Raw genomic sequence first — 26,274 nt, 5'->3', positions numbered from 1 at the left:
AAATAAAAAAAGCTGCCTTCACTTTGCGTATTCAGGGCGTTGATCGAGTACTGCAACAGAAGGAGGTCAAGAGTAGAACTTGCAGAAGAAAGCCAAAAGAAAGTAGGTAATTGATCGCTTTCGAAACCAATATTCCTATAAGTGATTATTATCTTTCATACAGCTTACCGCAGCATGTTTTGAAGCTACATCTGAAACGCACACTGATATTTCTAGGCCCTCCAGAAATTCGGATTTCCAGACAGAGCACCGAAGGGAACCACACATGTGAAGATTACTTCGAACATTTTTTACCAAACCAAAATTTGCACGAAACACACAGTGATTACTTGTTATTAATAAAAACCCAGTACAAGAAGAAAATTATTAAACATTAAAGCTGTTCTAGGAGTAATGCTGGATTTAATCACTTTGTCGTCTTGGTAATCACTATCCTAAATATGGAAGCTATGATTAGCAGATAAACCAACTGGTCATTGCATCGGACCCGTTAAATAATACCCAGAAATATTTTGCAACAAAATCTCCCTCTTCCATAAAAGTAAATCACTTTTGGATTATTCATCGGTTATTATTTTAAAAAACACACTAATGGTTCACATAATAAATATATAAATAAAAATTATCAAATAAAAAAATAATAAATTCATTAATCGATACTGTTCATCAATGAAAATGTTTTCGACATTAGCCCGAAAAGAAAAGTACATATTTGTATAATTCCGAGTTTCTCTGTACTAAAAGATACGTTCTGCACTTAAAACCTCTGTACGTGGAGTCACATTATACCTACAATGTATATATTATCAAATGACGACTGATAACAGCATTCGTTACGTATTTTATTTCATAAACCAATGGTCCGTAACTAGTACACTTTCGTCAGGCGAACTGTTTATTTGACCTCTTCGCAGATAATTTCCATAAAACAAAATAATAATAAAATTAGAGTTGCAAGTGAGCATAAGATTTTCATCTTAGATTTAAGAGTGTCATTAATTCTTAAACTCAGTAATAATGAAGCATATATTTAGATCAAATTAATTGAACTACTGCTGCATGTGAAATTTATGGGAAGGACTTTAGCATATGCTTCTCGGAAGGCTTATGTCATAACTGATAATCCAAGTGCTAACTAAAAGTGCGAAATTGTAAAATTACCTGGTGAACTATTCTCTGTGTACTCGACTCGAAGAGAATTTGCACGAGATTCGTACTACCATCCCTTTACAACCGTACAACATAATCCTATCTATCCTTTTGCCGCATCGCTAGAAACTAATCTTTCTGTTTCCATGGCCACTGAGTTCGAGACAAAAATTCTACTTCATCGTCAACCCTACACCTTCTAGAGACGTTGTTTTATCCCTCGCGGACAATTGGTATGTCACACACACTTCACGCGCTGTCCAGAGCGCCTACTTTTCTCTCTCTCACCCCCATAACTTCACGGATCTACGAACGCAAACTTTCAGCCAATGAACTGGTGGAATATTCCACTTTCTTCCGGGTGGAGAAGGAGAGCGTTGGGATGAAGCGCATGTTCCAAATACCTGAGTGTAATGACGGCGAGTGAAGGAGAACGAGATCAGCAACCACATCTGTCAGTCGGTTGTTGTTGTTTACGACAACCTCTACTCGAACGGAGATTTATCTTCTAACATCCACTAGGATATCGAAGCACAGATGTGAACGGTCATAGCGGTGACATTTTCGACAGGCCACGTCTCGTATGTCGCCATTTGTTGGGAACCAAATACCGGATATTGTTGATTGGATGGTTTTTAATCAATGAGGGGAATACGAAATCCAGATACCCACAAACATCAGAAAAGTAATTTTTGAGACCTAAAAAATGCATTAATGATATAGGTATCACAATGAATATTAATATGATAAATAACACTTATCAGAACTTAAGCGTTACTAATGTCACCAATTCTCCCAAAGGGAAGGAAAAAACTATGCATGCTTTGTTAAACTTTACAGTTTAACAAAGCATGCATAGTTTACCTACATTAACTATTAATTTACTGATAAATACAATTAATAATGTCAAATAATCGCCTATTTAATTCAATTTAGTTTCCTGAATTCCATATATAACTGCCCTCTGTGTCCCACTCTAGACATCAATAATACGTTAAACTATTATCATTTTTTTTTTTTTTGGGAGGGGACATTAGTAGTTGGGTTAGATAAACCAGTAGATCCTGATTAAGCGCCCAAACATTGTCTTTGTTGTGTTCATGGCTTCGGGAGCTCGAATAAGCAAGTTGGTATTGTCACATATCTTACATGTAATACTCCCATAAAGCAATGGCATATTAAATAAGATTGTAATGAAGGAAACCTTAACACTGGTCGAAAATAAACAAACATCTATTATACTAGTATGTCTGTATAGCCATACTAGTATAATAAATACATTTGTCCAAACCACGAAAAATGATTGCAGTTCTGGCCCTGTAAGTCACGAGTGCGTACAGTCCTTGAACTGGACTGGTAATATGAATATATTTTTCAAGTGGGTCTGAAATGCAACACTGTTAGAATTAACTGAGGTGACAAAATAATGAACAGAAACAATGTCCAGAATGTGTCCTCTTTATCTGATAGGATGCATTCCGTTTCTATTGCGTACTCCAACGTAAATAAACCAGATAGGTAGGTAGATCATGTTTATTATTTCCTCCAATGTGAATTCGGCTACTAAAAGTACGATAAAGTTTGCAATAGTATTCCGAACAGACAGTAGTCAGCCAGTGGTCTCACTCTCAGGATTAACGTGAAATTTAATTTTATTCATTAAAAAAAAAAAAATCTTGAGTCACTTTTAGAGACAATCCAACTCAATGAATGAGGCATATATTGTTATTAAATTTTTTTATGCCGTTTCATGTTTTCTGCATACCAAGGAGCCGAAATAGCTGTTTGCGAAGATCTCCGACACTGATGACTGTCTGATATCAGCACACAGCGTATTATTCAGCAATAGCAAAAGTGTACAGAGAATGACAGAAATTGTTGAAAAAAAAAAAAAAAAAAAGACAATGTTCGTGAAGGGTGGAGGATTGATTTTTTTTATTATTCCAATAATTGTGTACACTAACAATTTCGTTACATTTTCTGTCTCTACTTAATTAACAGTCTGAATAGCATATAGATATCTGGGACTTATGTACAGGGAGCAATGCACAACCAGAAGGCGCTCGAATGAATTTTGGCATTTATGGAAAAATACGTACTTCACACCTCAGGTAACAAGGATATGTTTTTTTTTGTTTTTTGTTCATAAACTGAATTAACCATAACGCAAAGCTAAGGTTATGTTGTCCACTATTTACTGTGCAAATTAGCAAAAAAATAATCATAACTAGGATGATGGCTTTATTTAATATTTTATTTATTTTTGCAAAGGGGATCGGCAATGAATAATCAGACTAAGAGAATCTTAAATCTCCTCTTATCTTTGCGCTATTCCGCCAAAATCCTCTCCCCCCTTTTCCATCTGTCTCCTCTTTCTTCCTGCCTGAAATACCAGCGACGTTCCAGGTGGCTCAGCATAAGAACAGCTGTACATTCTCGCTTAGTCCAAAGGGCGGATGCCAGTCATGAACTGAAAAATCGTCCGGTCATGTTTGGCAAACTGGATGCCTCGTGAATTCATAGTTGGAGGAACGTCATATGCTCTTTGACGGAGGGAAAGAAAAGAAAAAAAAAAAGGCTACAATCAGCTGATGCTGAGTTGGCTAGCATCAGCCATAGGTATGTGTAGGAATATGGAGTTCTCTTCCTCCGGAAGACAAACCGGCCGATTAACATCAGCATTTGGCCTCTGGTTAATATTATGGAATACAATTTGCAATAAGGGCACTAGATATGATAGGTTCATTCGATACATTTCATTCAGCTAATGCTAAGTCAGCTATTAACAGTTCTAACCCACCTGAAAAAAAAAAAGTGCTACGATAGAAACAAAAATATGAAGTGATTTGGGGATAACGACAGTGCTGTGTCGTTCTATTCTTTTCTCTCTCTAGTTCAGGGAAGTGAGAATGGTGGGCTTATTTCCTTAATGTTGCATGAATCCAGATACCAGAAGCAAATTTTATTTTACACAAGTATGGATACATAAAACATAGTTTCAACAGTTAAGTAAGAAAATCTGGATGAAAACGTGAAAGAAAAAAAAAAAAAAAAAAAAAGAAGCAAAATCTGGAAAACAAAATACAGACAACAACCCTGCTAGTCGTAAAGCCCCCAAAAAGCAACACTAAATGAAGTTATATTCTAAACTGATAGTACCTAATGATTATTTTTATATCTCTGTAGATACAAAAATATGTAGCACACAAACATTCTTAGTAATAAAAAATATTTTGTGCTATTCACACCATACGAACAATTTTAATAATTATATCAACCCATATGAATTAACAAGTATTTATAATTACATGAAAAATTTGCTGAAAAAACAGCTATCATGTTCGTAAAAACTGGTCATGTTAGACAGAATTCTGTTATTGTTGTTTGGAATTCCAGCCGAAGTGACTAAGACTCTCAAGACCAGAGAATTATATCTATAAATTGCATGTTTTTGGTTGGTTTGCCTGTTTTGCTGGATGATAAATCCGGATTTCCTGGAGGAAAAATCCTTTCACCTCCATAAAAAATTTCGTTCCAAAACATAAAAATTAACGTATGACCTTAAAGAAGATTCGGAAATAAAAAAATGTTTTCACGCCACCAAGTCACATTACACTGGATTTTGTGTGAAAAACTTAAATCTCTAAACAAGAATATTAACGTTTTTTTTTTTTTTTTTTTTATCTGAGAAATATGCTATGTGAAAGTAATATTAGAATTCCAGTAGAACATTATCAAATTTTTTGTAACTAGATGGGGCGCGATAAACGTTTGTTTCTGGTGTATAGGAGTTATTTTGTGGAATATAATATCCTTACTACTAATGACAGAGTAAATAATTATTATCGTTCGTTGGGAATTCAAATGTCTTACACAACATTTATAAAATCCTCTTCAGACAAGCTAAGTAAATTACAATTACACGCTTGTCTTTAAAAAAAAAAATAGAGAGAAATGTTGCTGTTGTTTGGGGAATTAGTCAGATTAACATCAGCACTTAGAAATAAGCCAGTCTTAAACTCATGTACTTCCTCTCAATCTACTCAAGATGATATCAACGAAGAAATTGCCTTGAACTTGTAATCAAAAATTCCCTCGCTTCCACAATCACACATCATCCAAACCTGATTCATTACTATGCTATTAATTCCTTAATTTTTTTTATTTTATTTTATTTTTTATTTTTTTCCTACAAAGTTAAACATTCGCAAAACGGGCCTTCACTTAACAGCTGTTCACAGTGTAGCAACTTCCGAGTTTAACCAACATTGAAATAGTCTGGGGTGTTTCACAGATCTCTGGAAATTTCCAAAATATAGCTCTTGCAATGTTCGCAATCTTTATTCTGGCTTTGCTATTTAGATAGCATCCCGCATAAACTGAAGCACGCATTCTCTAAATGGACTGCTCTGTTAGTAAAAGGTTATATAATATGAGTTATGAAAAGTCCAATTTTGACTTTTCACTTCACTTTGCGATTATAATTACACAAAACGGCTGCCTTCCTTTCAACTTGCGGAACCCTGGTAAGGCGCTGTCCATCAGTTTTATTGATATAATGACTATTTATGAAGGCAGAAAAGAATAAAGGAACATTAAATGAAGGAGGGAGATATTTCAGAAACATAATTTGACGGATAAAAGAACAAAGTATGGGAATAAAACTTATGAGGATAACGAAGACAATGTATGGACAGTAGTTATATTTTCGGAATGAACTGTGTTATGCTTTGCGCGGTGAAAGGTGAATAACCGATTAGGAAAACTACCATGTGTCCTGTAGTGTAGGTGGATGTAAATGATGGAACATCCTTCAAAGTATAAAGGAGAAACAAGCGACATGATAAGAACTATTTTAAGTGTGGGTGGGCAAAGGGGAAGTTATTTGCTGCTAGTTAAGGCATGGGGCTCTTATTGTCAAGCATTTCTTGTTGATCGCACCGTGGCAGACTTCACACCAAGCATATATCTTCTCCTCCTTAGCTATATCTCCTGCATCTCGATTGCTCTCTTTGAGGTCAGAAGCTGTTCAACGAAGTACATCAGCTAACGGCGAAGAGTCGGAACATGAAATCCATTATCGAGAGCCAAGCTTTTAGCAGGAGGCTTACATATATGAAATCTACGTGACATACCTAATATATTTTATCAACGAATGTAAATTCCAACTATAAATAAATGATTTCTGTTAAACAAATCTTCTTAAAATAAACTCAGCAATTGCAATGAGGAAACGATAATTACTTGAGCTCCCATTGTTACTCGAGATCTTTTTAACATTTCATCTAAATGTGCGAGTAACTGATATATTGAAATTTTATTTATAAGAAAAGTCAAGAATAAATCACAGAAAAGGCGATAGCAAATTTTTATTTTTATTTTTTTACATCAGAAGCCATCCGAAATGACAGGGAGAGAGTGCTGATGAACGGAAAAGAAGCGTAGTTCCTTCAGTTGAAATGCTTCGAAGCATTTCAACTGAAGGAACTTTCAATAACTTTCAACTGTGAACTCCTGTTATGACTGTCGAAAGAGAATGCTCTGTTGTATTCAACTAATATGATCGGAGAAGGGGAGGGGGGGGGGAGTCTCCCAATTCTTTCCACAAAAGAGCAGAGCAGAAAGCAACTAATCAAATCTATGTAAAACTGTATTTTTTATGTATATTCCTCGTCTTAACCCAAATCCAACAATATTCACCTCAGGCCAACTCCAAAGAGTATCGAAATAACTGAATTACTGAATTCAAATTATCTAACCATAAGTTCAGCAGAGGAGGAGAGAACTAAAGATAATGCAATGAACTGACAAAGTTGAGGTACGAAAATAGTGCATGCACTCTTCATATTACGAGTATGTCTGGGTAATCTTGGGAAATTTTGGGTAATCTATTCTGAATATCTTGCTATTTAGTCTAGCAAATGTCCCTTATAAGATTGTTCGGAACTTCTAAATAGTTCCAACCAATGAGGCATATAATTCTCGAATTCCTAAACCCACAATCAGGGAAAATCCACAACTGAGAAAATTAGATTCTTTGACAACCTTGCCTACGATTAATGGTCATAAAATCAACTGACAGCCACAGAACAACCAGTTCGGACGGCCCAGTTCTTTGGACTGGAACCCCTCCCCTTCAATAAGTTCCATTTGTAAGGTGGATACAAGACTCAAGGAGCAACTTCGCAAATAACGGAAGACTAATAACATGTTAGGCATGCAGTTTCATGACCTTCGAGCAATACGGGGACCAAAAGGGAACCAGGAAGTGACAACATGGGTTGCCATAAGACTCCACCTCCACAAGAATACTAGCGGCGATGAGAAACAAGATTTGCCCATCCTCCAGTTGCATGTATAAAGGAACTAGCACTGCTGCTTAATAGTTGCATAAAAGAAACTAATGTAGTATTGCGGCCCCATCTAACGGCGAAAGTAAGCAACATTATGCTCATAAATTGTTTTATTCGTCAAATCATTCTGCATGTACAACCAACGAGTAAAGTCACTGAAGAAGAGGGTACCAAATGAACAAGCTCATCTTTTGCTTTTTCAACAACGAATGTGTAGAGACCTTAATTCACGGCGGATGCACTGCACTTAAAAGAAAGAAAGAATACGTTTACGGTAGTTGAAGCAGAAGAATTACCTTTTCACTTATTGTTCACGTGGAAGGGTGTAGTCTGCATTACAGCTTCATAATAATACCATCACCGGTTTAATCTCCTTTCCGGCAGGGAGGCTGCTGCGGTCATCCAGGGGAACGACGTCGTCACGAAATCTTACACCGTAAAACTACCACCACTGGTTTCTGCTCGAACATCATAAGCACGCGAGAGGAAACTAACCACTACTTCCCTCCCTCCTTACTAGGGTAGTCTCAAGGACACAAAAAAATGGGAGGAAAAAAAAAAAAAAAAAAAAAAAAAAAAAAAAAAAAACGAAAAGCTTAACAAAAGGTAGATGAAACAAAACGTGGTGTAGCTTCCTCATGTTAGATCTTCTTTGTACTGTTCTGTTGCTTGTGACAATGGACTTTTGTCATCACTACGTATATAGGTATCTCAGTATTTGCAATGAGTACTCGTCCATCCATCCACAGCAACTTCTATGGATGGAGTGTTCAAGTATATCAGAAGAATAAAGAAAGGCTAAGGAATGAAAGATGCATTCATTTCGGAAGGAAATATGCGAAGATTTTTCAATTTTGCATAAAATGCCTTACAAATTAAACAAACAAAAAACAATCATAAATAAAGCATTTGGTGGAAGAGGAAATTGAAGAAGTTGTTTGGAATTTACGGCAGACAACTATTATGTAGATTCGAGAAATGACGCACTCGAGAATTTATAAATAATTTCGGGGTTATTATAAAGTCTCAATGGCAAAATAAATCTGTATTCAACTGATGCTGAAGTGATCAAAGTGATGTCATAAAGTTCTTTCTAAGAAGGAAAGTTTTTTCTCTATGATAACAATCCTACTTGTGACGTCAGAATTACCTTAACTTTTTTATCTATGAATTCCAGACGTACAAGCGGTTGTGAACCTATTACAACACTAGCATCGTGGATGTGATAAGGGTTCTATCAAAAAGAAGTCCTGTTCTAGAAACAAATATGCTTGCTCTCTCTCTCTCTCTCTTCTTTCTCCCAAGTCACCGCCGTTATAACCCAAGAAAAAGGATAGTCTCACACTTCCGAGCAAAAAAAAAACTATCCCCCACAGGGATAGGTTTTTTTTTTTTTTTTGTGGCGTATATGATACGCCTATCATATACGCCACAGTGGGAATGAAACCCGTGGCCTGCAGTTGGGAGCTGTCCGGTTCTCCAATCGGCTAACTGGGTCAAATATTCATATTTCTTCCAACCGGTTACGTGTTCTTCAAAATGGTTTAGGTTCGGAAAAGAGAAACCTTTATAACTTATACATCGTTCAAATGTTGTACTATGACCACAATCCTTCACAAAACTCCTACATGGAATAACAGTTGATCTCTGAATCTCATTAGGTTGAAATGGACTGCAAATGTTTTACGTCAGACACTGAAAAGAATCATCATCATTTATTGAATATCTACAATGTCATCAATTAGACTAACAGAATCAAAGTAGTCAGTATCGATGATTTTACAACTGATTGCTCCAGCAAAAGTTCCACAAAACTAGGTGGTGATTTTGAGTTTTTAATAGTATTCGGTACTTCGGATTACTGCCGATGTAACTATGACCACAAGGTTTACTGCCATGTATCATTGTCTATCAACAGATTGTGCTGTGCCAAATCGGTTTACCTGTTTTGTAGGATGAAAGCTCTACAACTGGCTAACCATGGACTTGCTTGAAAAAATGTCTAAAAGAAAAAAATACTCCCGTCAGAGACGGGAATCGAAAACAGGTATGGAGATCGATATATTCACTTATTCTTCTTTGTATTTTTATTCATTTATATATTTGTTTTTGTTGTTGTTACCTGGAATCGATCAGAAAAACCAACTCGCAAAATTAGTCCAATCGGCAACAAAATGTTGCTGGAAATCTGATCGATTCATAAGATGAAGAATAAATTAAAATATCCCACAAAGGACTTTAACGATTGGTTGGAAGACTGCAAGAGAATATTTTATTTCGCAGATATTTCTGTTTTTTAAAGTTCTTTTACTTAAATGAATCTGCTTGCTTAAAACTACGTATGAACTTGACAACTTTTTCCTTGTAAGGAACTGGAGGACGCCTATCATTCATTAAGCTGAAAATGGTGTGACAACTCATCCCAGAAACTGACTACACCTCAGAAACGTGAAATAAATCATTTTACCGATGCCAGATGGTGCTGCGCCAATGAAATGTTCGGATTTACAAAATTCCCAAATTCGGCCTTGTATTATGAGGAGCAGTGAATTTCATAAATTACAGAAGCAGTCGAATAGCAATGCATCGGAGGTTAAAAGGGCGTCTTTTTTTTTTTCTTGTCAAGTAGAGCCACATGTCTGCCATTCCTGACAATCGAGAAATCGTGCTAGGAACGTAGGTCAATGAGGCACCCCTCGGACTCTTGCTCGGTCTAAGAGGATGATGTGGATGACGAAGCTTGTAACAAATTGTAACAAATAGTTCAAGGTAGACTAGGGGAAGTAGGTATCACAATGTGTGTGCGTGTGTGTGAGGAGAGAGAGAGAGAGAGAGAGAGAGATGCATTGTTTGTCTGGATTCCTGTAATAATACTTAATGAAATCGAAGCAATATATCTTCGAATGGCATAGATCGATACTGCAAACTTTTTTTTTTTTTTGGTAGATATTGTATACATTGCTTGGAAAGAAGTCAACGGACACCATACTGTGAGGAACAAACAGCCATGGCGCCCACCTAAATAAGATGTAGGACCTCCTACCGTTGTGATGACCGTAGCAATCCTACGGAGCATACTTTCCACAAGCGTGCGATAAGGATCAATGGGAAGTTTGGACCATTCTTCCTGTAGGCATGTAATCAAATTCTGGACTGTTGTGGGACGAACAGTCCTTAACCTCACCCGACGTTCCAGTTCATCCCAAAGATATTCAATAGGGTTGAGATGAGGGCTCTGTACAGGCGTCAAGTGTGGTGACGTTCATGTTCACAAACCGCGCAGTTATAGTAGCAGCCTTATGACACATTGTCTTGCTGAAAGAGACAATGGTCAGTTCCATAGAAACGCCACAAAGAAGAAGCACTGCATCGTCCAGATATCTCTCAGAGTTCGATGTTCATGACATCCCAAACAGAGGTCCGAGACCAAACTAGGAAAAACAGGTCCATACCATTACACTCCCGAATTTCATAGTACCAGGGTTACGCACTGGTAAGAGACTTTCACCGGGCATCCGCAAAACCCACACATGTCCATCTGCTCGGCAGAGGGTACAGCGTGATCTCTCTCTCCGTATCACAGCTTTCCAAGCTTCCATGTCCCACTGTATACGCTCTTTGCACCACTGAAGGCAATACTGCATCTCATGTGTGCAGTATTGCCTATACATGCTGCCTCGATTCTGAATGTTTTTGTGCAGATTCGTGGTCCAGTCGATGCTCAGAACTCTGCATTCAACGTGTCGGCCGACGAATGGTAGTTTTTATATATCATCCTTCATAGCACCCGACTGTCACGTTCAGTGACTGTGGTGGGTCGCCACTTGCAGTTGACTCCCTGTGCTTCCATCTCAGTATGGTATCACTTACTTTTGACCTGGGATGGCCCAATTTGTCAACAATTTGCGGAACAAATAGGCCTTCAACATGACATCCTACCACAATGCCTCTTTCAAAGTTCGTCAATTCCCTTCTCGCAGCCATTTCACCCGGACAGTTGCCCTGACTCGGAAGCACCATATTCTTCGAATTTATACCCGCTATAAACACATTACTGGTTACATGGCACAACACTTTGCCCACGGGGGTGTCCGTTGACTTCTTTCGAAGCAGTGTCTATTATACGAGAGCTCACAGCTAGAGTCCCTTTTCTTTCTCTTTTCATCACGGAATAGATGATTACTACTGCTAAAGATTCCGGCATGGAATTTTTTGTTTATTTTGCTGTTGTTGTTGTTGATAAACTACGCCAAAGGAACTAATTTTGTCTGTAAATTATTGTCCATGCGTGTGTTCGGATTGACTTGTATGTTATGGAGGACAATAAATCCTCCATACCCAATCTGCTACCAATTTAATTGAAAAGCCCTTATAAATGTTCTTATCAGGGAATCGTAACTAAATCCATACAACAAAGGGCGCTGGTCGAGCTCTAGAATACGCCACACGTAAGTATAATCGCTACACTTCCCGTATCCAAGTTTTTCCATTGTGCATTGCTTTCGTGATGGTTGCAATTTGCATCATTCGCTTAGAAAAAGAGACCTAGGGTTTCTGTCTCGTTGTTCGACTGGAGGAATTTTACATAATTTACCCTTTCGTTGGAAAGATCTGGGTTGTAATCCCGTTTAGGATACGAACAATCTTCGTATATACTCTTTTGCATAATGGCTTTTCAACTGAAGGTCAGTTAACCAGTCTCACCGAGGTGACAGTCTTTACCCCTCTGGGAAATTTGAGCCATTCATTCCACAAAACAGGTAAACCGGCAAGAAAACTGGACAAAAGCAATTAACAGGCATAATATACTAGCCTCATATGCTTCGGCAGTAATCCAAACCAACCAAAAGTTATCATTTTTTCAGCAGGATCTTAGCCTAAACCAAACAAAGTCCCACCCCCCTCCCTTTTTTTTTTTACTCCGAAAACTTCATCTTCGTCCTGCAAAGCAAACTAAAATCGTCCCGAAAACATTTGAAATTTCTAGATGCAATTACACAAATTGTGTTGGCACCGTAGACAGCTCCAACCGGCAAATAGTGAAAATGACAGATTGTGAGATATATATATATATATACATATATATTAGTGTTACCAAGTAATTTTATAAACTTGGTTATTTTACTCCTAATCCCAAGTAAGCAAACAGTTAAGTTTGCGCCTGAACGTAGTTCAAGTCTAAAGGTGGTGCAACACCAGGGCAACTCATTGTAAAGGTGGGTAAAGATCTGATCACTATTCTTAGTATTTTCCATAATGTAAAGCACATCTCACTAAGAGATGTATACTGCAATACATTATGGGTGGGGTCACTACCCAGATGTAGTCTGGTGCTGGTGTTGCACCACCTTTAGACTGGAACTACGTTCTAACTGTTTGCTTACTTGGGATTAGGAGTAAAATAACCAAGTTTATAAAATTACTTGGTAACCCTAATATACATTATTCCCAAGGTAAAAAAAAAACTTATTTACGAATTATTTATATCTCCTCCAGAGATTCTTATTCAAAATAAAGCACCTTGTAGGAACTTGTATAGGTAAAGTTGATAAGGCTCTGTATTACTAAAACCTTGGTATTTAAGGTCTAGCTACTCACTGAGGAGACCTCAAAAAAGGTTGAAACCGGTGAGAATGCTAATATGAGTTCGCGCTCTTAAGGTTTTTGCCTTAAGGGAGCAATTTGAGTCTCCGGGGAAAGTGTTTTCCGGCACGGCCCGGTGAGGAGCTTTGTCGGTGAATGCTTTTCTTTGGAATATGATCGGTTCTGCTCGGTGGTGGTGGTGGTGGGTGGGTGGAAGGCCATCACTGAGTGGAGTCAACGCTGAGATTGACGGTCTTTCGCCCACAATTGAGTGGCCTAGGGATCGTCCGAATTTTTAGAGACGGCTTTACTTATTCATAAGGTTGAAACCGGTGCGGGGCGGATCTGGCTTTGAGATGCTGCACTTGGAGGTAGGTTTTTGCCTGTCTCTAAGTGAGGGGCTACCGCTGAGATTATGGCTCTGCTTGGTGGTGGGGGTGAGCCTGTCATTAATGGAACAACACCGAGTTAGGCGATCTTTCGGGATCGTCTTATTTTTAGAGCCCACTTCACCTATACATAAGGTTGAAACCGGTCTGGGTAGTGACCCCACCCGTGTATTGCAGTATACATCTCTTGGTGAGATGTGCTTTACATTATGGAAAATACTAAAACTAGTGATCAGAGCTTTACCCACCTTTACAATGAGTTGCCCTGGTGTTTGCTTACTTGGGATTAGGAGTAAAATAACCAAGTTTATAAAATTACTTGGTAACCCTAATATGCATTATTCCCAAGGTAAAAAAAAAAACTTATTTATATATATAAACTTGTTGAACGAATTTTTGAAAATAGAAAAAAAAAAGAGTAACAAGACGTTACTAATGGTGGATTATGGACCGAGCATTTAGCAATCTGTTCACTAGAAATCAACAATAATCTTTCAAGACTTGTGCACTCAAATTCTACTAAACACCAATTGTATAACAACGCTGCTATTATATTAATCCCATAGATGAGGTTAATGTTACAGCATTAACCCCACTTCAGCCAGTCATGTAACTTAATATAGCGATAAAGTACCAGAAACAGAGAGTGGGATTTGCCGTAAATAGGGCAAGGTTGCCAAATGCCTTCCAGTGTTCAAATACGTTTCACGTCAGCATGCCAAGAGCCTAAATTCATAAATGCCCTTTGTTATTGGGAAGCATTAACAGAAGTAGAATTAATGGCACAGGGCTTCTTAGTTCAGCTAATCATACGATTGTTGCGGGCCTGGGAGGGGCAATCGATTAGCATGTGGCTCTCAAGAGGCCCCAGTGGTATGAGATCCTGTATTTTATTCATTCCAGTCTTTATGATATAGCACACCTTGTTTTTCATTCCTCAACTTCGGGTCTGTAAGCTATAGGCTGAACAAGTCGACTAATGGGACCATTTATCCTCTAGTTTAGTAAGTTGGGTCATGTGTACAATGTGGTCTATAGACGGGAAATGAAAAGTGTGGGTGTAGATAAGCACAAGATTAGAAGTGTAAGGACATCTACAGCACACTTACCTTGACAGACATCATTCCTGTGTAGGACACGCGCGACTACCCAACAGAAATATTTCAGCTACAAGAACCTTATCTAACTATTCAAAGACATTGGTAATGATGTGTTCTAACAGAGAATGCCACTGGGCATTCAGCCAAAGTATATGACTACAATGATTTAGGCTTAATCACTTGATCAAGGTGATGTGCTAATGGTCTGGGTGTTGCTGGATATAGGTAGCTTTGTCTCGCTGTTTGTTTGAGGAGAGTTAATGACTACAAGTATACCATAGCACGCTACTTGATTGAGCTTTGTGATAATGTAAAATAAATTGAGCACAGCTGTTGACTACGAGAAGTAAATTAACACAGGATAAAATAAACGAATTTGTTAAACTATGTAACACTAGAGTACTGAAGGTAAACCAAAGGATCTGATTTATTTCGGAATGTGGACAAGTGAGAATAGAGAAAGGTTATTTAGTTTTCTAGTTTAATATACGGTAGAGTATAAAATAGTAAATTGTATTCCTTTAGCTGAATCTCTGGCATCTTTACGTTATTGACCTACTTAATTCTTAGTAAAGAAACAGCAATATTTCGTCTCTTACTAGGTCCGAGGTGTTTTCATTACGAATAATCGTGGTCTTACGTTTTTAGATTTGTACTTCCAAATGTGTTAGTAAATAGCAATATTAATAAATCTCTTTAACAATTGACCTTAATGGTACAAAGAAATTTTCAAAATAGAAAACAAATGCAGTAATATTACCTCATGTTTTATATTATTCCCAGGGTTGCATTCTCGCAACAGTTTCACCACATCTTTAGAATATAACTCCACCTCCATGAACTGTTCTGAAGAGGTCATGGATGAAGTCATAGAATGAAAAATCACTTGGTCTGCAGATAGCAATTAGGAATAATTCTCAGATTGCGTTAACGTTTTAGATTTCAAAATTCAGGAAAAAAATCATGTAAGCGCATCCTACACAGTAGGAAAATGATAAAAAAAAAAAAAAGGTGACCCAATAGTGGTCTTTACTTTTGTTCGCACTACAGCTAGACAGTAGGAGGACATAGTAGGTAATTTAAAGTCATATCTACTATAGTAATTGTATATAGAGATCAACCTAATACTGCTAGCAAATCAACTGGTTTCAGCTACAAATAAATGTTGTATAAAGTTCAGTATGAGTAATTCATCAGATACTAATAGCTGGCAAACACAAAAACTATGATTGCTTTATTATTATTCTAAAACTTTTCGCTACCTTTATAAAGTTCTTGAATTTTTGTTCATCCTTTAATAATATTCTTCGTTTTTGTTTATTTTCTGATATTAATTTGAAGTAGAAAATATTTTCTTATTCTCTAAGAACAACCTGCTGCCAACTGAACAGTTCTTTAGCGACATTATTAACAACTTGCAAACTTTTCATCCGCAATCAATAAATTAGTTCATGCATGAAATGTAACAACATATGTTGCAACCAACTTATTCACAAACTTGAATTCTTAAATTTTTGGCCATATGGTTGGTGAAACTGTCAATTAGTTTGCATTTCTGGATATTTTGCTCTTGATAATTCCACTACATATAGTCAGTTTTCAAAACAGTGCTTTACCGACGTAAAAAAAAAAAAAATCAATAAAAATAAAATAAATAATAAAATATAATTAAATTACATTAATTAATAAAACATATCTTATTACGCCAATACTATAAATGAATTATTAAAAATTACGCAACAAAGTGTTTCAAATGTTTAAAAAAAACTATTACTGGCGAAGCAAAAACCGAAATATTTGAAAAAAAAAAAAAAAGATCCCGAATTCCTCAGGGCTAAGCATTAAATCACCAGGTTATTCCAAGCTGCTGAGGAAATGAAACATTTTTATTCCTTCCACTTCTCCCCACCTAGGACATACTATCACTAACGCTCCATTAACGACATGAACCTAGACGGCACTACCCACTGGGAGATGACAACCTTGAATGATGACACACCTGCAGAACAGCCAGGATGACAGCGTTCCCTGTGGTAAACAGGTAATGGGAGAAAAGTTTTCAACAATTGTATTATTACTCCTAACATAATGCAGACGATTTTAAGTCAGATTATAGTAGAGCCGAAGTATATACATTTGGACCTAAGTTGTAAACTTGAGGTGTAAACAAATACTGCAAAGCAGAGTAATTGACCATCCTGTAATTAGGTAGCTCCATTGTAATTAACCCTTGACCTACTTAACGTTCTTGACGCAAAGGGGATTCGTTTTCTGGCAAGGATGTCATTAGTAACAATAGTTACTTAGGAACACTGCTGTTATTGGTGCCATTAACAACAACTACTTTCTCACGAGTTCACAACAGATCCCTTTACTTTGATTCATTCATACTTGGTATGGTAATGTAGAGAAGTAGGGATGAATGAATGAGAAATAGAGATCGTATTAAGAAGATACATATTATTCTTCTCAAGGTCCGGAATGGGTGTTCAATTGTCGATTCTTTTCTCTATTCGTACACTAAAATGATATTCATACGACCTCTTAAAATATTTCACAGCCAAGTTTGTACATGTATTTCATTGTCTCCCAACCAATTATTCTTTAGCCTAAATTTTATTTCCACATGAGCACCTGCGTGGTTCTAACGACTGTAATCATCCTTCCTGATTAGCTATATTTTTTTACTGGTTTTTCTAGTTTCGATAGTGGTGTTTCCATCTTCCTTCACCAGATGTCCTTGCGTGGTTTATGTTGTCCCAGTTTTCTACTTGACCGATTATCAAGAAAAACAGAATTATTATAAATCGCATGCGATTACTTTTCGATCACAATTTGAAGAAGAAATGTTAAACGTTATTAAATTATTAAGCATATCTAAATAATGATATAAACAAAACGAAGCCTCTTCTTAACTACTCAGCTATTTCAGATGTCTAGTGAGATTATCCTAGAGACGAATACTCACCTTTCATCGGTCTATATAACAACAGCCTCATTTTTCTGTTTACCTCACTTGAAACCACTGAGAATTAAGATACGAATTTCTTTTGAATTAGTCCTTTCTGGTGAGGCGTAACAGAAAACCACTTACTAATGATGGCTGATTGACAGCATGTTGCTGCCAGTTATCCAAGTAATATACCTTATATACTTATCCAGGTAACATAACTCTGACTTAAAAATGTATGGTTCTGTGTTCCTTGTGCATCATGCAAAAAAGCAACACGCTTGGAAATAACGCATCAGAAAGATGAAGGCATATTATTATTATTTTACGGCATCTCCATGGAGTCCGGGGGAGACCCAAATCAGCCATCATACACACACACACACATCCTATCATACCTCTCCTTTAATCCATTCACCATCAGAGAACTCAATTCTGGCAATCAATTCTACTCACTCACTCACCACTCTCTACGTAAAAAAAATCTAGTCCACACACACACACACACCGCCTACTAACCGCACTCTTAAACAACTTCCACGGATGGCCTCTAATTTTCTGACTATTTGTCATATATATATTGAAAAATATCACTTGCTAAAAACCTTTTAATATCTTTAATGTTTTTATCATGTCCCCTCTTTTCTGTCTATCAACTAAACTTTTGTAACCCACGAACCTTCAAGGATACTACCTACAAGGATAGTATTCCACAAACCTGTCACCATCTTGATCACTCCTCTCTGAATCCTCTGGGCCATCTCCTGGTTCCATAAGAAACCCAGGTCACCAAATGTGCGGTAGTCAACATATGGCCGAATCATCGCTTTATAAAGAGGGATAATAACTTCCTTATCATTACTCGTTAGCGTGTTTTTCAACATCCAAGCAATTCGTTGAGCTATTTACCAACCTTTGCAATATGTCCTCTGAACTTCAACTCTTTGTCCAGCATTATCTCAAGTCCCTAGCCTCATCAATTTCCTGCAATCCAATAGCATCAATATGATAACACCATATGCGACCTTTTCAACCCAAAGTACATAACCTTACATTTTTGCAACATTAAATTAACAATCATTATCCTTTGCCCACAATGCCGATTTATTTAAATCATCCTGCAGGATATCTACATCACCTTTATCAACTATTGCTCTCCCCCAGTTTTGCATCATCAGCAAACAACTGAATATCCCCTCTTAAATCTTTCCCTATGTCACCGATATACAAATTAATGCGAAGTGGCTCTAGTACCGAACTCTGAAGTACGCCACTAGTCATCATCATCATCATCATTCTCCTAGATTCCCCTCTGTCATGTACTACTCTCTGGTGTCTGTCCGTCAGTCTCCTCCCCCCCCATCCATGCTACTAGCCTCATCCATTCCCATTTGCTGCAGTTTTAATAGTTTTCATGTGATATTCTATCAAATGATTTGGTAAAATCGAGCAGTATCGCGGTGTAGCCATTACCTTTATCCAATTCTGTTGTCACATTTATTATAAAATGTGAATAAGTTACTAAGACAGGACCTACCCTTTACAAAGCCATGCTGCCCACTATAGAGTATTGCATCCCTATCCACCCGCTGCTGTATTTTACTTTCACCAACTTTTCCAATACTTTTACCACTCCTGATATATTAATTGGTCTGTAATTTACCACCTTTATTCAATGGTACTATCTTACCCTCTTTCCACTCCCTTGGAACCATGAAAAGCTGAGACTTAGATTGAACAACTTTGTCAGAGGCAATGCCAATTCTCTTGCATGTTTACGTAGTACACAGGCTGATATTCCATCCAGTCCCACTGCTGTGTTCACATTCATATCTTTTATAATATGCTGAACACCTTCTGTTCATCTACCTCAATCTTGATATGCATCTCTCTAACATCAGCAACTGTAAAATCACCACCCGGATGATACACCTTTCCAAAATGATCACTCAGAAACTCGACTATTTCTTTTGGTTCAGTCACCGTCCTACCATTAAAACCGTTCGTGTATCAAAAGAAAGTAATCCTGAAAACTATTTTGTTTTAAATGATGATACAAAACTGACTGCAGAGCCACGAAAATAAAATTTTAATATATATCTTCCAATAATTGCGAATTATGAAAACGTGCAAGTGCGATAAAACTAAGTTTTTCTGCACTATTCCCGTGGCACAGAGGATGACGGATAGGATATGGTAGAATCCCAAGAGCATGACCGAGTTTGTCTAATGAAATATTTGATCAGACAAAATCAATGCAATATTTCATTGTACAAAATGTTGGGTGTAATATATAATTTCCACATTTATCCCTTGCCATATTATAGGAAATTGATCGTAAAATATATAAAAGTTGTTGAAAGCAATATTATATATTATATATGAAAGTAAATTGATCATACAATGCATGAAATTTGACCGATACACATTTCCTATGCAGGGTTAAGTATTATTGCAGTTTCTTCGATTATCTTATCCTGGAACTTCAAATTTATGGATTCATCAATCGGTCAAGAAGAAACATAAGATATGAGAAGAATATATTGAATACAAAAATGTGTGTGTGTGTGTGTGTGTGTGTGTGGAGAGAGAGATTTTTTTTTTTTTTAATTTATACGATACTGGAAGGTTATTAAGCATCATGCAACAAATATATATATATATATATATATATATATATATATATACATACATACATACATACATACATCACACACACACATACTGTGTGTGTGTGTGTGTGTGTGTGTGTGTGTGTGTGTGTGTGTGTGTGTGTGTGTGTGTGTGTGTGTGTGTGTGTGTGTGTGTGTGTGTGTGTGTGTGTGTTTCAGGATTAAATGACTGGGAAACCGAGATAAGAAGTAAAAATAAATTTTAATGGGACGACTAGTTTCGTCTTTAACAGACTTCTTCAGGTGCAAAAAATAAAAGAAATAACCAACAAGAACAGTAAATGAATTATCCCTAAACAGCACAAAAAGATTAGCATATACATTTCAACGTATATGCTATATACATTTTTAGCACATACATTTAAATACGTTGACATTTGTGTATTTAAAAACATTCTCTCTCTGACTTCATTCTTGGGCGTACGCGTACGGGTGCGCTCACAATCTCGTGTACGCCAATATTGGATAGCAGCACAATGACAGTCAGACAGGTTATAACTTAGGTTGCTGTTGAGATGTATAGGATTAAGGATGATTTCTTTAGATTTTACTATCTTTCTTTCTAGTTCATCGTAACACCCTAAAATATTAGTAGACTTGAACCATAGAACTGGATGGGTGTGGTTCTCTTCATTAGAATTTGTGGAAAACCGAACATGGCTCGACAGCGCACTGGCTCGCGTTCTCCCGTAACCTATGTACCTTTGATGTTCTTCGATGCATAACTCAATGGATTTCTCTGTCTGGCCAAAGTATGGTTTATCACAGTTGCACCAAATCTGGTAGACGCCGGTGTAGTTTACACAGTTACATATGATTTAAATAATTAGAGAAAGAAGGAGTTTCCTTAAAAAATTTTCATGCGCTCATAACTCCCATATAAGGATGGCACTGAGTGCGTATAAAATGCTTCATTCACTTTGAAAGGGCTCATTTCTGTCTTGTTCCACCAAAAACCTAGAATTTTCTGGACATTGCATATTAGTAACATCATCTTCAACATATGGCTTATTAGCGTTGTAAGTTTGCATTCAAATACTGTTTCTCATGCTGATACAAGAGATCGAAACCCTTAAATACACTGACCCAATCGCCACAGTTTGAATACCAAGCGTGAAGTTCGGAAAATCTCAACAAAACAGAACCTAAAGGATTCTAGTCTTTTAGTCAACCTTTAAAAAAAAAAAAAAAAAAAAAGTGGGCTTTTCTATTTTGATGCGTACTTAACTACCGTGCAATGTTAGCCTTCAATATTATAGCTGACTACAGCAGCCACTTATTAGTAACGAAAAGGTGAGTATGAGAATTGTAGGGTCCAATGCCATCAAAATCTGAGTATGGAAAGGAGGAATTAAAGGACGTTAAAGAAATGGTTCCAGTCCCTGCAATTCATTCTTGTTATTAATGATACTTTCTTACCGAAAAACATTAATCTTCTATTTTGTTTATTGCTAGCATTTATTAGAAAAGCATCAGTAATCTTTCTTCAGGGTGTCAGGGTGTTTGAAATGTAAAGAAAAGGTAAATTTTATTAATTAAGATAACACACCCCGCAACTACCTTTAAATATTCAATTCTAGTTCTCAAGCCATGAAGCTAAACAGAAGTTGAAACGAAAAAATCAAGCCTTTCCAGTCTACGCGCCCGTTGAATTTAACAGGGCACAAGATTTATGCAGCTTGTTAAACACACCATAGTAACCAGCCTGAATCGATTACAGCCGAATCTTTTAGCCACAAGGAACAAATCTGGGACAGTGAAGTACTTAGATCGAACTAATTAGTTTAATTTGCGACTCACCTCATTACAGAGACAATAACCGATACGTAATCGTCCAAAAGTAAGTTACTACCCTTTGCTGTTTCTGTAGAAAACAGTGTGCCACTTCTAGATGTAAACTACACACTGAGCGTCGTTTCCATCACAAGAATTTAGGAATTCTGTCTTCCGCCCCACCTCCCTTTTCCCCCTCCCCACGTCAGGCTGAAATGAACATTACGCTTCTGTAATCCTGCACTGGGAAGTACGAGAGGAATTTACTGACCTAGCAGGAGTCCAGCCTGCGCTTTCGTAATGCAGCGAGACAACCGGAACTCAAGATGGGTGTTGGTAAGTTCAGAGGACCAAGAACGAACACACACACACACACACACACACACACACACACACACACACACACACACACACACACACACACACACACACACACACAGCTTTTGCATCGGTATGAACGCTTTTAATAACGAATTTAGAAACAGCTACGATGAAATGGCTGCCCACTACAGACAATATTTACCATTTTATGACCTTTATTCTAAGGCGCACAGGTCACATAACGAGTAGGGAACCCTGCTCGTGAACCAGTCTTGTTTGTACAATTAACTGTTTTATTACTTTAGTTTTTAAGTGGAGGGTACGCTTTGCTTTGTTGCTAAGCTAAGCAGTGGAAAATGAAGTCCTAAAAAGAACAAGCAATACGCGTTTCGAACAGATGACAGACGTGGATCCAAATCAACAGAACAGCGTATCTGTGTTCTCTGGCATAAGCCCCTGTTGGCGACACCAGCGATTGATTGATTGTGTCCTTGATGTCGCTGCATACCGCCAGGGGGAGGATTTTAATGGCTCTTTGCTCAGCCTGCAAGTCAATCCTCTTCGTTGCAAATGACACGGACAAAGTATGGGGAGGAGAAAACAAAGAATTTAGGAGGTTAGTAAAAATTCTAGTCGAATCAAAAGGTCATGACAACTTATTCCGTTTCCTTGACATGTCAAAAGAAATTCCATCTGACTCACCAGTGCTTATATGCAATGCACAACTTGTCTAATCACGGTTTGAGGATATGATGTCTTTACCCAATCAAACTGTACATATAAGTTTAACATCGGCATAACTGAAACACACACACACACACACACACACACACACACACACACGCAACTAGTGGCTGTATTTATTCCTTTGTCCGCAATGGAAAACCAACTGCATCAAGAAGAAGGCAGTATAGTTATTTTAGCTGTCTTTCTAATGAAATATCCACTCCTAGGCTTCGTGACATTCCTGACCTTGGTGGCGAAAAAGTAATCTGCGTATAAATTCTTTGTCTTGTACCTTGCGATGCTGCTCGCAAATACCATCTGCCGCTTCTGAGAACGGTTTTAAACAACCTTGAACCCGTGACGGCTCTCCATCAAGCGGAAAAAAACTCCATGCAACTTTTGTTGTTATTCTTGTGGCGTCACAAGCAACTAATATACGCGTGTGTAGAAAACAATATTAGTTGCGTATTGTGCTTCAATTCTCCTCTTCACTTTTATCCAAGTGGATGAGAATTTCTGGTTACGTGCGTTTGCTTGAAAATTCCATGTGCAATTTATTATGTATGGACTTTTTCATTTCTAAACATTAAACTATATGATATTAAAATAAGTACTATATATGAACAACAGTAGCATAAAATGATAACAAACGATTCAGAAATACTCGATGAGTTCAAAACAACGTTAAGTCTAACTAACTATGTTTCTCATTCCCAACAGATTTTCTGAAGAAAAATTGCAGTATCTTCATTTTATAATATAACATATAATAAAACTGCACAGTAATCTTTATTAAAAACAACAGAGAAAATTTTGCTTACGTGTTTTCAACTCCCCTCCGCATGCTATTTTTACAAAAACTTCCCTAAAAACTAATTCATAAATTCAATTACTATTGGATTAACAATAGTTATATTGCTATTATCCTTCTTATATTTAATAAGATTCACATAAAGTGAATAAAATACATTAGCTCTAAAGCATAAAATATAGGATAATCAAAAATATAATATAAATAAAGAAACATAATTTAAATTCTATTTATTATAACTTTTGTGTTTATAAAATTAAAAAATTCTTAAAAAATTTTAATACTGTAAATTTGTTATAACTTACTGATTTGTCCATAGACGGTTCCAATAATCATCCAATGAATCATGTGACCAAAGTGTAAGTTCAAAAGTAATTCAGTAAAATGGTTCCTGATCACAATGTCGAAGATTATATTTATATATATACTTTCTACATCTTTGTCCTCAGGAACAATGATTATCACTATTGCTTTATCTCTTTATGCAAGCCTACAGGTGTGTGGATTTAATTTCTGGAGCTGATGTTTGGAAAATTCATGGACTTTTATCGGGGTCATGTTTTCATGTTTAATTTAAACAAAAAAGATATTAGTTATATTCGAGCTTATTTCTCTTTATTGCAAAAGAAGAGAAATAGGTGAAAAGAAAAAAAAAAGTGGTAAAGAAACAAACCGTTCGTTTCTTAACCACATTAATATTCTAATTTTGGGATATCAGCTTGCAGTGTTTACGAATAAGAATTTGCTGATATCAAATTTTAAGCCGTAACTCGGATGACGATTTAAAACTCTAGGCACTTGAAGCTTCACCATAACTTTAAACTGTGGTCCACGTTGTTAAGAGCAAAATTAAATTTTAATATGGCCAATAAAATAAACGATGTTTATTTAATAATGAAAAACACAAAAGAGAGAATAAACGAGATGCATTCGCTGGATCGTCATTTTTATGAATCATATCATTAAAGCTTCTCTCCACTGCCTCAAACCATAACTACTGCCCTAAGAGCGTTATGAAATTTATGGCCGAGTCCCAATTTCAGCTAAGGGCTACTTAAAATTGCCTGTATTTATTTTTTAAAAAATTGACTGATATAGATTTTATTTAATTCCTTGAGTAAAAGGAATGCTTCTAAAAGCAATCAGTTTTATCCGATCTATGTTCACACAATGCAGAATATGTATTTTTGTAAACACGCAAACTATTGTGAACGTATATATGAGCATGTTGACAGAAAGACGGAATATTTTAAGATAAGCATTTGGGCGTAGGAGGAAGTATGCAGGGCTACAGTTCTTCTACTGAATTGCAGCAGTTCTAAACAACTGGGTTGCAAAAGACCATTACGTGATGGTACGAAAATCATACCTACATGTCAACCAGGTTTTCATAAGTGTCAGCTCTACTGGAATATCATAGCAGTGCTTATGTTGGTAAGGAACGCGAACATCTAATTTGTTTGTTCGCGTGCGTTAATTGGCCCCGCAACCCGCGATGGTGCGGTAGTAGTGAGAAGGGATTTTTGTAGCGAACAGCAGGAACAAAGGACAGACATCGTCTCTTCGAGATCTCCATCACACCTGTCAACCCCACGTTGTTATAATTACGTGGGCCGACAGCCCTTAATGAGTGCCAAGACGGAGATGGAGCAGGATGACGACATCGTCCTTGACTCTCCTTCGCAAATGACGTGATGAAGACACCAATGTAAAATCAAAAGCGTTGGCGACTGACGGCACGCGAAACCGAAGCATAGGGAATAAAACCGTTGTACTTCGTGAAGCAATCTTGACAAATCTGTTAAAGGAAGGTACTGCTCTTGTCGGGAAGAGAAACGGGGGGGGGGAGACACTGACACCCAACATTCCGGTTCTTCGCTGCTCTGAAACTGTATTCATTTTGTAGCACAGTGTCGTGCTTAGCACCCAACATTGTCTAATTAAAAGCAAAGTTCCTGATTCAAGATTACATGGCGTGACTTCCGTCTACAAACAATTTGTAAAGCGAAGGACCTTTAACAGCAACATCTAGTCATTTCGATGTAATAGAGAAGGCAATCCCCTCCGTTCTCCAATAAAAGTGAACAAAAGACAGTGTTACTAATCCAAACCCTCCCCTCACTTCTACAACGTTGCTTTAATCTTTCTATTCCGGTCAACACAGGCACTCCGTCATCTTCAAACCATTAACAATTATAACCTCCATTCTTATCCCACTCACCCTTCTTCCAGTTAACGAAGAATTTTCCTTTAATAGGGACTGTAACGATGTTCTTAACCAACTCCTGTATTATTTAAAACTAAATAACGGTATTATAGCGCCATCTAACGATAAACTCACATAAGCATAAAGACAAAGGGATGAAAATGCATTTTTTTTTTTTTATTATTTTCGGACGGAACAAAGACGCGTACTTGTCTTGCTAATGATCTGTGCTATTAAAAAC

The 26,274-nt window shown here is 37.1% G+C and overlaps 1 protein-coding gene across 1 annotated transcript in view; it reads right to left on the bottom strand.

Moving 5' to 3' along the window:
• The window catches only part of LOC150104736 (uncharacterized), a 252,990-nt gene that overhangs the window by 163,153 nt on the left and 63,563 nt on the right, over positions 1 to 26,274 (bottom strand). The gene's annotated exons all lie outside the window — the stretch shown is intronic.

This window comes from Typopeltis vanoorti, chromosome 7, assembly GCF_054136105.1.
Source record: "Typopeltis vanoorti isolate ZY-2024b chromosome 7, IOZ_Tvanoo_1.0, whole genome shotgun sequence".
NCBI lineage: Eukaryota > Metazoa > Arthropoda > Arachnida > Uropygi > Thelyphonidae > Typopeltis > Typopeltis vanoorti.
This window is presented reverse-complemented; position numbering and strand designations above follow the sequence as displayed.